Genomic DNA, 13,521 nt, shown 5'->3' with positions numbered 1-13,521 from the left:
GATTATGTATCAAAGTGGGTTGAACCAATTTCTTGCAAGACTAATGATCACAAGGCTAGGTGGTACTCTCCTTTCTCAAAGACAATATTTTTGCTCGTTTTGGCACTCCTAGAGCCATTATAAGCGATGGAGGATTACACTTTTGCAACAAACCATTCGCATCACTTATGAAGAAGTATTCCATCACTCACAAAGTCGCCACACCTTACCACCCTCAAACTAGTGGTCAAGTTGAGATTTCCAACCGGGAAATTAAAAATATTTTGGAGAAAACAGTTCGCCCGGATAGGAAAGATTGGTCTCAACGTTTGAATGATGCTCTATGGGCGTATAGGACAGCCTATAAAACTCCAATCGGCATGTCGCTATATCGCTTAGTTTTTGGGAAGGCTTGTCATCTTCCGGTGGGGTTGGAGCACCGAGCATATTGGGCAATCAAGCACTACAATTTTGACATGAATGCAGCCGGTGAACAGAGAGCATTGCAGCTGAATGAGATGGAGGAAATTCGTAATGAGTCTTATGAGAATGCAAAAATTTACAAGGAGCGCACCAAGAGGTTTCATGATAAAGTCATTCGTCAAAAGACATTCGAACCAAACCAAAAGGTGCTGCTATATAACTCTCGACTGCGACTCTTTCCAGGGAAGTTGAAATCTCGGTGGATGGGTCCTTTTCTGGTCACAAAGGTGTTTCCCCATGGAGCAATTGAAATTAAGAACTTGAGGGACAACTCCATATTCAAAGTGAATGGTCAACGTCTCAAACCTTACTTGGAGACATCTTTTGACACCAATGAGCAGCATGTTTCCTTCACTGATCCTCCAAATGAATGAGCTTAAACTTGGTCTGGCTGAAGACATAAAACTTAGCGCTTGTTGGGAGGCAACCCAATGATTCTTGGAAGAAGATGAGTGTGTTCAGCAAGAATGAGGCTTCTAATCGTGTTCACATCTGCTACCTTCATACCAGGGACGTTTCCTAACTCTTTTCTTCTCTTTTAGTAGTTCTTTTTCATCCATTAGTTGTTTTGGTCGTGTTCTGTCCCCTTACTGTTATTGCTGTACTGCTGTTTTATATTCTGGGATTGCGGTATGCACTTCAATCCTGGTACTGATTTGTTCTTCACATTGCGGACAATGCTCAATTTAAGTTTGGGGGTGGGATTTCGTTTTTTTTTTCTTAGGTCTGTGTTCTGTGTTCTGTTACCTTATACAAAAAAAAATACAAAAAGATAATAATAATAATAAAAAATTATGTTTTTCATTGGGTCTTAGGGTTCTTCCAAACACTATGATGAGCATGAACTTCATATGGATTAATATTATGGTCAATGTTCTAAAAATCGGCCTAGGCGGCCGACTAGGCGGCGCCTAGGCGGTGGGCGGCAAGGGACCGATTCGATTTCATGAAAATCGTTGGTACTAGGCGTTAGGATGTTAGGCGGGTATTAGGCGGGGCTGGGCGGTCCTGGGCGGGTCTGGGCGTGCCTAGGCGGTTTTCTCCGCCATCCAATCTCCTCTCTCTCTCTCTCTTTGGCACCCACCGCTAGGAGCAAATTTATGGGAGAGCAAGCGTGGGTAGCTACCTCGATATTTTGCATTAGCTATGAGACTTCAAAGCTTGGAAGTTTTGCATCGATTAAAACGATTGTGAAGGAAGGAGCAGAACTGCAGGAGGAAGAAGACGAACTGCAGGAGGAAGAAGACGATGAGTAAAGAGGCTGCTTTTATGTTTAATAAACTTATCCTTTTTTACGACACCGTTTCATGAGTTTTCAATTCTGATAACAATTAAATGATGTCGTGCTGTCGTGGAAGACCATCTGACCAGGTGACTTGGAGTGTCCATCCAATTTTGAAGTATCTCTCCACTAATCCTCTTGCACGTGGGCACTCCATTGATTATCTCTTCAGTCATCCAAGTATTGAACGGTTATATTTCATTTATTAATGTAATAATAACATTTCAATTGATTAATTAAATTAAAAAATACATTGAAACGCAATTATTATATGGTTTTATATATTATTTATATAGTTATATATTATAAAAATAAAAATAAAATTAAAAACAAAAAACCGCCTAGTCCCCGCCTAGGCTCCCGCCTAGACCTCTAGGCGCTAGGCTCTGAGCCACCACTCGACTAGCGCCTAGCGTTTTTTAGAACCACAAGATGATACCAAGCATGTATTGATTCATGATTTTAAGTAATTGTTAATAGATTTTTATGACTATTATGCTTAACTTGTCTTGCATTGATGGTTAGATTGGTGCTATGATTGAAATTTGATTGATGCATGCTAGGATGAGTTAAACTTGATTTTAACCCTGTGAGAATTTGAGCCTATATATGTGCTTTTCTTTTCTGAGTGAATTAGAATAGATCATCCTATTTCTTGACGTGGATTTTGCATGATCTCATCTTTTATTCATCTTGGTTGAGACTCAGATTTGACGTGCATATTATATAAGGACAAATGCTAGAACTTGCCCCAAAGCCTCTCAAAGCGTATGGTTGAATTGCATGATGGAAGGGAAAGGATAAAGGCACTAGGATTAACCACCATAGCCAAATAAAGCCTGTGTCCCTTTAATGCACACAAGTTGTGCAAACCCCTAGTTAACCCCTTTGAGCCTACATTTAGCCTTTTCTTTCATCACCCACATAGTCCTTAACCTTGAGCCTAGTATAGTTTTTCCTTTACCCTTGTTCTAAAGATTAGTGGAGCTATATTCATGAGATGTTTTCGGTCAATGTGATTGTTGTAAAGAGCAAGTGTGGGGGAATCATATTCATGATCCAAAGAATAAAAAAAATATTGCCGTGAAAAAAAAAAAAAAAAAAAAGAAGAAGAAGAAGAAGAAAGTATTTGGCATTAAAAAATAAATACAAAGTTTGGATATGATTCCCTAAGTGAAAAAGGAGTTTGTTTAGAAGTGAAGGCCCAATATGAAGAATCCGGCCTTTGTCCTACTTCACGAATAGTTTGACGTTATACCTTGAGGACTTCAAAGATTTTTTATCTCTTACTTCACTACATGCTCCACTAGGTTTTAGAATATTTGTGATTTCCTATCATTTCTTTCTTTAAACCATAACCCTTGGCCCTATTACAACCCTAAATAAAGACCTTTTTGATCTTTGAAGTTGTGCATTCGATTTGTGGAGACTTGTGTAGAGGGGTGAGCATATGGTGTCACTGGCCTTTCATCCGAGTTTTGGCATTCCTTTCATGAGATCATACTTAAAAAAAAATTCAGAAAAAGCTTTTCTTTCTTGTTATCATATGTGAGCTATTTGTTTGCCTTTATACATCATTCCTCACATATAACTTGAGTGAAATATAAGCTTATGCTATAGTCAGAAAATAATGAGAGAAAAGAAATTGAGTGCATCCTTGTGAGAAATTGAGTGCATCCTTGTGAGAAATTGAGTTGACACTTGTTTGAAACATGAGGAGGTTGGGTTTCTTTTGTTGCATTGGTTTGATTGTCCTTGCACTAAATTTTGAGCATGATGGTCATCAAAATAGATTAGCTTTTAAGTGAAGTTCTGAATTTGATATTGTGATTGCTTCAATCTTGACTGGCCATACTTGTGGGCAACATAAGTTCTCTAAGATGTTTGGAAGACATTAGGTCCGTGCTTTGAGTCATATTTATTTTTCTTTTCTTGTTTGCTCGAGGACTAGCAAAATCTAAGTTTGGGGGTATTTGATAGGTTCATAATTTCATACATTTTTATACCCTTAAATGTAGGATTCTAGGCTTAGTTCTTATCAATTTTGAGTCATTTACTTTGTGTTTGTGTTTTGTAGGTTAAATTGGAGAAAAGAAAGATTTGGAGCTTAAAGTCAGACGCTGGATTGAAAAGGTGCTTGCTATCCTGAGTGTCCAGAATTGGCTCTGCTGTGCGTCAACTTCACGGATTAAACTGTACCTTCTCACAAGGAACTAGCAGGCGAGCCTTATACCATTGGAAAGATACAGATGTTAGCTTTCTGAGGAATTTTACGGAAGTGGATTCGCATTTTTCTGGAGGAAGTTATGATGATTTAAGTGAACCTAGATCGAGAAGGAAGATTCTGACGGATTTTGCATATCTTTTGGGAATCTAACTTGTGAGGCCCAAGTCCGTTGCTTTTAGCACCCGAATGGAACAAGACTGAATGTGTTTGACATACTTGGAGTAATTACTTGCATTGACTATAGTAACCTTGCGTTTTCTTTGGAGAGAAGGAATCTGTTCAAAGTTGGACTAGAAGACCTAAGAAGCCCAAGTCAAGTAGGATTTGGAAAGAGATATACAAGGAGAAAACCTAGCACTCCAAGAGACGCAAGACACAGCATATTCTGCAGAGAACAAGGAGAAGATAAGCTCTCACCATCGCTGACCCGAGTTCCTCAATTCTTCCATTGTTTGTTTCATGTTTTCTTTTATTCTAGTCATGCTTTTCATAGTTATCGATTGCTAAAATTCTAAGCTAGGGCTGAGATGAAGCCCCTAGTATGACTATTCTATTTGTTTAGTTGATTTGTGATTGAATTTCTGATTTCTATGTTAAACTCTTAATCACCGTTTCAATATAACTTTTATTCAAAATCTTTGCTCGGGATCAATAGGACTTAGGTTTTGTTTATGAGTTATTTGGTTGGAGAACATGATGCTTGATCAATGAGTAGATGTTTTCTAGGGTGCCAAAAGATAATTCAATCTTGTGATTAGAGAGTTGTGAATTGACAATACAAGTGCTTGATCATAGTCGATATTCTTGTTTGCATGATTTCCTAGTTCTTTTGTGCTTAATGGAGTTGAACATGTTTGCTTGAACTTGATCATTAAGTGGAGTAAATTATAGTTTGGCTACTTGAGTTCTATACTGGATCAATAAGTTGGAATTCATAGGTTAGAATAACTTGGCATATGTCTGGGATCAATAAGGCTTATGTACGGAAATCTTTAGCATGAAATCAAGGGAATTCAATTGTTATCAACTGGGAAATAGGTTAGAAGTATTAGGTGTTGGATTCAATGCTTTAGCATCTTCATAATCTGTTCTTAAACTCTAAAGAATCTCATTGCTCATTGTTGTCTTTACTTTTAGTTTTTCTTTCTTAAATTTTCTGTTTAAAACTCAACCACCTTATAAAAAAAATCAGTTTGTTTCACTTAAGTATATCACATTTGTCATAACAAAATTGTTTCAATCAGTCCTTGAGGGAATGACCTCGTGCTTGCACCTTTATTCTACAATTGATTCGTGCACTTGCGAGTACTAAATTAAAATTGACAACAGTGACTATAGCTGAAGTACCATCTAGCAATTTAACAAAACGATTGGTTACTGGGATTGAATGGGTAAAGAGAGGAGGACTACAAACAATGTGATCACTAGTGCCACTGTCCAATATCCAAATGTTCTCCTTTCCATTTTGAATGAATGAAAAAGCTTTACCTGACAGCTCTTCATTATTTGAAATATTACCAACTTGATTAGCTGTAAAAGCTTTGTTCTGGCTTAATATGCTCAGGATCTGTTGACACTCTTTTTTGAAAAAAGGGAAGTTGGATGCAACCTCCCTTTTGTCATTCATGTAGGATACATGATTCCCCTTTGAACGGTGTTGTGCTCCTTCTGTTGCAGCTTTTCTCTTGCGACAGTACTCATATGTGTGATCCTTCTAGTTACAAAAGGTCCACTTGAGATGTGCACGATAGTTCTTGGTGTTGTGGTTTGTTTTGTTACACTTCCCACATTTTGTCTCACCTTGTTCAGGGTCAAGTTCATGATTTGTTTTCTTCACAACAAATGCAGCTGCTTTTGGTTGTACCAAGGTTTTGCCACTTGAGACCTCTCCCTGACTCTCATCGCAAAGGGCCATTGAATATGCCTTGTTGACACCTAGTAATGGATCAATCATAAGAGTGTTGCTGTGATCCGTGGCATAAGACTCATTCAGTCCTATGAGGAACTTCATTGTCTTCTGGGTCTCCATGTATGATTTAATCTCTTTGGCCGCTTCACAGCTACATGCAAGAATTTCACAAAGCACGTCTCGTTCATCTTAAAGACTTTTGAGCTTCATATAGTATGAGGTCATAGTCTTGTTACCTTGCTCACAATCATGAATCTCATTCTCGATGTGGAAAAGTTGAACGAAAAGGTCTGAGAGAATCATTCTTGTAACTCAAGCCACATAAGTTGAGCGTCCTTGCAGTGAATGATACTCCCAGAAATTTCTTTCGACATTGATCCCAATATCCATGTTTTAACAAGAGTATTGCAGCATTCCCATTGCTGCAGCTCTTTAGTCATGTCTTCATTTGGCCTTTTAAGAGATCCATCCACAAAACCTTTCTTGTTTTTGATCATCAAGGCCATGCTCATGGATTGAGCCCATGTGTTGTAGTTGTCTTCCATCAAAGGCCATGACACAAGAACCACGCCCGGCTGATCCAATGATGGAGGTAAAGTGGATGGTTGGAGTTTTCCCATAGTTTTGAAGGGTCGAAGTCATGCCTGATTCGACTAGCTTCAACTTGGTATCTTCGATGTTAGGCATGGTTGTTTTGATTGTGGTGGTGTTTTGTGTTTCATAGTATTTCTTAGATCAATGCTTTGGTACCATAAAGAGAAACATAATATGGTGAAGAATATTTCTTGATTATTCACAGAAGCAAGTTACACACTTATACACAGGACTATACATTTAGATCCTATTCCTTAACCTACAATCAAGTACAATTGAATCCTTAGGATATGTACATCTAACTAACCTTCAATGACATGAATTAGATTGCTGATCTTGTGGAATCTTGTCCTTTAACATAACAGCTAAAAAAAAATTCATACTAAAGAAAATTAAAGAAACAAGCAGACCAATAAAAATACAAACCTGAATTCGCTTTGCCACCATTTAGCAGGTGCATCAACAGTCTTCTCAGCAGGGTCTCATCCAATACCAGTTTCCTTATGCAATAGTGATGTCCACAATTTCCAATCAATTTTAAGGGAATCCCACTTGATTTTCAATTGTTTTTTATCATAATCCCTTCCAGTTAAGTGATTAAAGGCTTTAACAACATTTTTCCATCCCTTTTTTATCAAAATGAGTACCAGACATGTTTCTTTTGGCCACTCATATATCACAAAATGTAGCTATAAGATCACTAGGCCACGTGGATTTTGGTTTTTCAGTTCCCTCATTTTTGACACTGATGGTGAATTTCTTCTTTCCCATATGTTTTATATGATGTGTAAGACTGTAAGTTATATGGATTAGAGTTATATATACTCTAGAGGTATAATACACCCTATACCCAGACGTGCATGAATATATACCCCAGAACTAAGAGTACCCATTCTTGGTCAAAAGTAGCAATCATAAACAATTACACAAATTCAATATTTCAACATAAATAAGTCCCTGAAAAATCATTTTTATGCATAAAAGTATACTACCTTTAGTTAACTATAAGGAATATCACAAAATCATGTCCTATTTTTTTTTTCCAAAGGACAAAAAATGAAACAAAGGCATCAGACCTTTATTTGGAGTTCTTTCACAAATATTATCCTAAATTTTATTTTCTATTGATGAAATTAATTTAGAATCAGTATTGGTAAAACGCAAAAAGGAACTAAAGCCAAACCAAACTATTTAATTTTTGATAAAAACCAACCCTAAAATCAAACCAAAATAGGATTTGATAAAAACGTTGGTAAGAGGCTTTACCTTTTGAAATTCAGAGGCAACATTGCTAACTGAAGATTATGATGAGGATGAATGAAGATTCTGAGATTTTCAGTGACAGGAAAGAGAGAAGAAGAATGGAGAAGTTGTGAAGAAGAGACAAAAAACGATGAGAAATGGAGGTGAGGCAGAAGAAGAGAAAATTGGGTTAGGTGTCTTGCTCTTTGTTTGTGTTCTTTTCTTGTATCATGTTGTTTCTTGAATCAAATTGATTTGGGTCTAGTTTAATTCATTGGATTCAGGTGTTTTTTGTCAGGAGATTATATGATTGAATTCTAAGTTGTTTTATTGATTGAGTAGACACTACTAGATATATGGCCTATATGCACAACCATTATTTCATGGCTATTGATACTATTAGGGACAGACTACTGTGGTTTTTTGTCTTTAGCCACAGAATTGATGTCCAACGCCATTTGTAATGACTCCATTTTGATTTGGTCCCAGTTGGGCACCATAAAAGCTGTCTGTGGCAACCAAGGTACAATTCCCCTTCACAATTTCACGCGCTTCTTCCTCTGAAAATGAACATTATCACTTGTTTTTATTATTATTTTTTAATATTATGATCTATGGCCATCTAATACCGTTAGCACCAATATGAATTCAAGAAATCCTTTCTGGTTTCTTATCCAAAGGCCCACATACAACTCTTATATCAGGAACGAATATACTTTTATATTATACAACAGCCAAAATGTTACGTACAAGCTACCAAATACAATACTAGTCTCAATACCAATAGTTCAATAAAACTTTACAGAGTCAAATCACTAGACATTGAATACTCCCAATACCGCTGAAAAATTAACACTGAAAATTTACACAAACTCCTCCATTGGGCAACCGCTGTAACGTATCCCTTGCATCAAATTCAATTTTGTTCACATAACCTTGCAAAAACAATAAGTTTCTCTGTATTAAAAGAATAAAATGTTCAGAAACAATCACAAGTTCCCTCTGTTGAGAAGTCAACAACTTCTTCACATGTTCCTTGTTAGAAGAAAAACAATTAGTGGACATAGGCTGATTTTGTGTTGAGAAAAACAATCCCTGTGTTGAGATTTTGTTCACCTTCCTCCTTTGCATCGTTTGGTAAGTGAGTTGTCACTCGCCGCTGGACGGAGGCTGAAGATCGCAGTGAGGATCCTACAAAGGAGAAGGGGAGAAAAGGGAAAGAAAGGCGACTCTTATGCCAGAAATCTTTATGTAATACGAAACCACTTGGCAAAACCAATGGTCGACGTATAGAAATAATTATTCTTTAATTATAAAAAATTAAAAACATAGATTTTCAATACAATTTATGTGAACCCGCGCGTGAGAAAGTTAAAATTTGTGATGAAATTTAAATTGTTCGTGCTTCTCTTCTTTCCCAAGCCCTTTAAGGCGACGAATGAAATCTCATTGTGTTGCTAAACTGTAATTTTGGTCACCAACAGCATATATGCCACTAAACAATGCCAACCATTCCTATTGATCTAATAAAAGCCACAGATGGTTGGTCGTACCCAATGCTGCTGTCAGGACCCCGAGATCCACCCTAGAAACCGAGGTGGCCCTGCAGGGCCCACTCATTGGGAAAATCCTACCAAAATTTTGGCAGAAACTCCCCTAAAAGTGGACAACCCAAAAACTTGTTAACCAAAATAACACTTCTAACAATCACTCTCAAAACCTCTCGGAGCCACCCTGCTCCCCAAAACTGAACAACTCCAAAATTTAGAGTAATAAGATTATCCGAGTAACTCAAATACAACCAAATTATAGGTTACAGTAATAATACAACAATCTCATGGTTATCAGAGCAGTCTAGAACCAAAGAACAACAATAAACAAAGTAGGTTAGCAAGTAACCTACGAAGGATAGATGGCAGCGATGGTGCTAAGCCTCAACTCCTAGAGCCGAACAGCTACATTGCAAACTGGGCATTAGAAACCGAATGGCCTAGGGGAAAGTACATAAAAACGTTAGCATGAGTGGACAAAAAATAAATAATTGTAAATAAACGGGATTTTATATTTTCCCACATTTATTCATTTAAAAACTCGATGCATGAAACAATGGTAAAAAATATTTATCTTTAAAAATTGAGAATCTCGTAAAGACAAGTCAGCCCCGCTAGTCAAAAATACTATAATAAGTAGGGGAAGATGATAGCCATACGAGTGAGCCTCCCAGGCTCGGGTGATAGCCTCCCAGGCTAAAGTACTCCCATATACTCCCGTATATACCCTTACACCACTATGTGTGGCGATTAGGATATTGGGCTTTAGTATTACTGTCACAAAGACAGTAACCAGCGCCACAAAGGCAGACAGGCTTCCGTGATCCCATCACGTCGCCACAAAGGCGGACTCAATACTAGCATGATAAAAATCACCCCAAAGTATGGCACAAGAAAACATATCCGAAAATCCAGTAAAACCATAAATACATAAGGCTTCCCCAACTCTAGTAAAAGAATTTCCAACGACGTATCCCACACGCCAAGATAATCTCAAGTTCAAAAATAAATAGGAGAGAAATAATAATAAAACATGATCTCCATAGATCGAAACAAAACCAATTCCAAAATCATCATCAAGGCATTCCCAATGCCAAAATCGAAAGTCAATAAATAAATAAGAAAAAAATAACAATAAATCAACGGCGTGTCCCACACGCCAAAATATTCTCGGGTCAATGATGAATAAGCAAGGAAGTTCAATAATGAACTAATATTCCACTTTAAAATAAATACCATGGAAAAATACTTTGTTGATAAACAACATAAACCCTAATTTCGAACCCGAGCATAACAAAATTAATATCCGAAATTCACAACAGGAATAAATCATAATCACTTCATGAAAATCATCATTGAAAGTAATTCCACGAGATAAATCGAATCAAAATCCGAAAACAATCATATGCTCGAAAAGTGATATGATAATTAAATAAAGCACTAGTTCAAAAATTAAATGCATGCATCATTCTTTAAGAAATAAAAGTCCACTCACAATAACCGGCTAATCTTGCCGTCGGTCGGAATCCTCCTCAAATGGGGCCTCCTCTCGTCCTGTACAAAATAATCGTTCGTGAATAATCACAAGACAGAACAAAATAATTTTTCTGATAATTGAAATCAAATTTCTAATTGTTTCCTTAATCTCAACTCCTTAAATCTTCTCCAATAACCAACCAAACTTCACCAAACTTCAAATATAAACTCTACAATATTTATAGGATTTTATGGACTAAAAATCGGAGTCAGAAAACAGCCCTACGCGCCTCGGCACGTCACCAACAGTGGCGGCGCGTGGGGCTCACGCGCCACCTGCCACCACCTCTAATGGCCACCAAATTCTAGTAGCAACATCTACTCATCAAGCCCAACACTTATCTCAACTACAACAAATTCCAATTTTACCTTGAAGTGCTCGAAATCGGCCGGTGAAATTTTTCTAGAAAATTCAAAACCCTAGATTCAGATCTTTGCTTGATTCTCCCTCTACACTGCAAAGTGAGGCATGAAACTTGAGGGGAAAGGCAATTGGCCTGAGGCGTTCCCAATGGACTTAGTTTGGTGGCCGGAGATGGCCGGAATCAGAAGAATCGCCGGAAAAACTCCAACTGCTACAGTAAACTTCAAATCGTCGATTCACACTTTTCCGGCCAAAACACCGTGATTTACTACCACTGGCGTGTGCAGCGGAAGGAGGCGGTCCTATATTGCCCGGTGACACGCCGTCAGGTGGCCGGACGGCGGCGAATCGAAGAGGAGAAAACGGAAACTGAAAGGGAAAGAGGGAGAGCTCGGGGGAGAGAGAGAGAAAGGTGGGTTTCTGGATTTGGAAACCTACCACAGTAAAAATCTCAAATTTATACCCAATTTATCATGAACAGTAACTTTCTTATTTCATTCATAACTTTCGTATACGAACTCTGATTATACGTACCATATATGCACGCGCTCGATTTAACGTCATCTACAACTTTCATGAAGAACATTTTCTCAAATTTTGACCCGAGCAAAAAGTCAACTTTTAGGGCCACTAAAAGTATCGAAACAAAGTAAAAAGTGACAATAGTTGTTGTTTACCGTCCAGATGATTAGTAAACGGGTAAATTAAGATACGGGACGTTACAGCTGCTGCGGCTAAAGGCCATATTTCTCAGCACATCAAAATGAATGAATGATGGAGTGGATATTTAACTATTTGGACAAAGCACTCCACATTTGTAGTTGTAATCTTGTAATTCATATATTACCAAATTTTCTTGAATACATGCAATTGAATATTGACATGGATAGAATCTAGTATTACAAATTGGAAATTTTAGCTTATATCTTAAGTTGGCAAATGATATGAAATTGTAAAGCATAGTTGCATAGATAACGAACTGAATATTTTTCCTAAGAAGATGCCTTGATGTCATTATTACCTTCTATGTACCAAGCCAGTGACCTTAAAGATATAACATTTTATATTCAAACTCACTGTAGATATCAAGAATGGCATGAATTACAATTTTTTTTCTTTCTCAAATACAAAAATAGTTCAACCAGACTTCAATTCATTAAAGAACAATAGTTACATAAATCTCAACAGATGCAACCTGGGCGACAGCACAAGACCCAAGTTAATTGGGCCCAATTTTTTATTTTTTATTTTAAGATCTTATGTTTATTTAATTAAATATAAAAATTAAAAAGGACTAAATCTAGTTTACCACCCTGAACTTTATACCGAAAATCATATTAGTCCCTGATGTTTCAATTTCATCAGTAACACCTTTATGCTTGTGAATCTGATTAGTCCAGTCCAACCGTTAGTCAATGCGTCAATTTGATCATTAAGTTCTGACGTGGTTCAAATGGCTCAAAACAAGATTAATCAAAGGATTAATTCCTATTTACCACTATGCCAAAAAAGTCTTCAGACGACAGACCATATCTGTCGTCTGATGAAGTAAAAATCTGTCGTCTAGGTGGCTGCCGTCTCTTAGCCACTCAGACGACAGATATTCTCCGTCGTTGATAATGCACTCAGACGACAGATTCAGTTTAAGGTACTGTCGTCTGAAGTACCTAATATTGAATAATCGGGGTCTTTCTGTCATCTGAAACACCATACCACTACATATTTATGTTGTTTCTGTCGTCTGATTTAAAGAACAATGACAGTTATATGTCGACTGATTTCGTATGTAACAACATTTATATCGTGAGTTATGTTGTTTGAGATTTCTTTGGACTACAGATAATTGTGATTCTTGTGGTTAGATTTGATTTCTAACTACAGTTTTAGTTTTTTTATGTTGTTTGAATGTCACTTGGAGTATAGTCTTACCCAAATTTCTGTTGTTTGAATTAGTATTCAATCTCATTTTTCTGTTGTTTGTTTGGACTTTAAACCATTGTTTTAGTTATGTTCTGTTGTTTGAGAATGATTAGAAATATACTTTTATGTTGTTTGAAGTAGGTAGAAACAACATATGAACCACCTACTTCTGTTGTCTGAGAGCTCTTTGAACTCCACTTTTCTGTTGTTTGAAGTAGGTAAAAACAACATATCAACCACCTAGTTCTGTTGTCTGAGAGCTCGTTGCACTCTACTTTTCTATTGTTTGAACGTGGTAGAAACAACAGATGATCATTTGTTTATGTTGTTTCTATTTTCTTGATACAACATAAATTGTGAAACCTGCATATATATACATATGTTGCCTTTCAACCATTTCGACATCATTCATTTACAATCATCAAAACCATAAAA

The sequence above is a fragment of the Rosa rugosa genome, chromosome 2 (genome assembly GCF_958449725.1).
Source record: "Rosa rugosa chromosome 2, drRosRugo1.1, whole genome shotgun sequence".
In the NCBI taxonomy this organism is placed as follows: Eukaryota; Viridiplantae; Streptophyta; class Magnoliopsida; order Rosales; family Rosaceae; genus Rosa; species Rosa rugosa.
Note: the sequence above shows the minus strand (reverse complement) of the source record.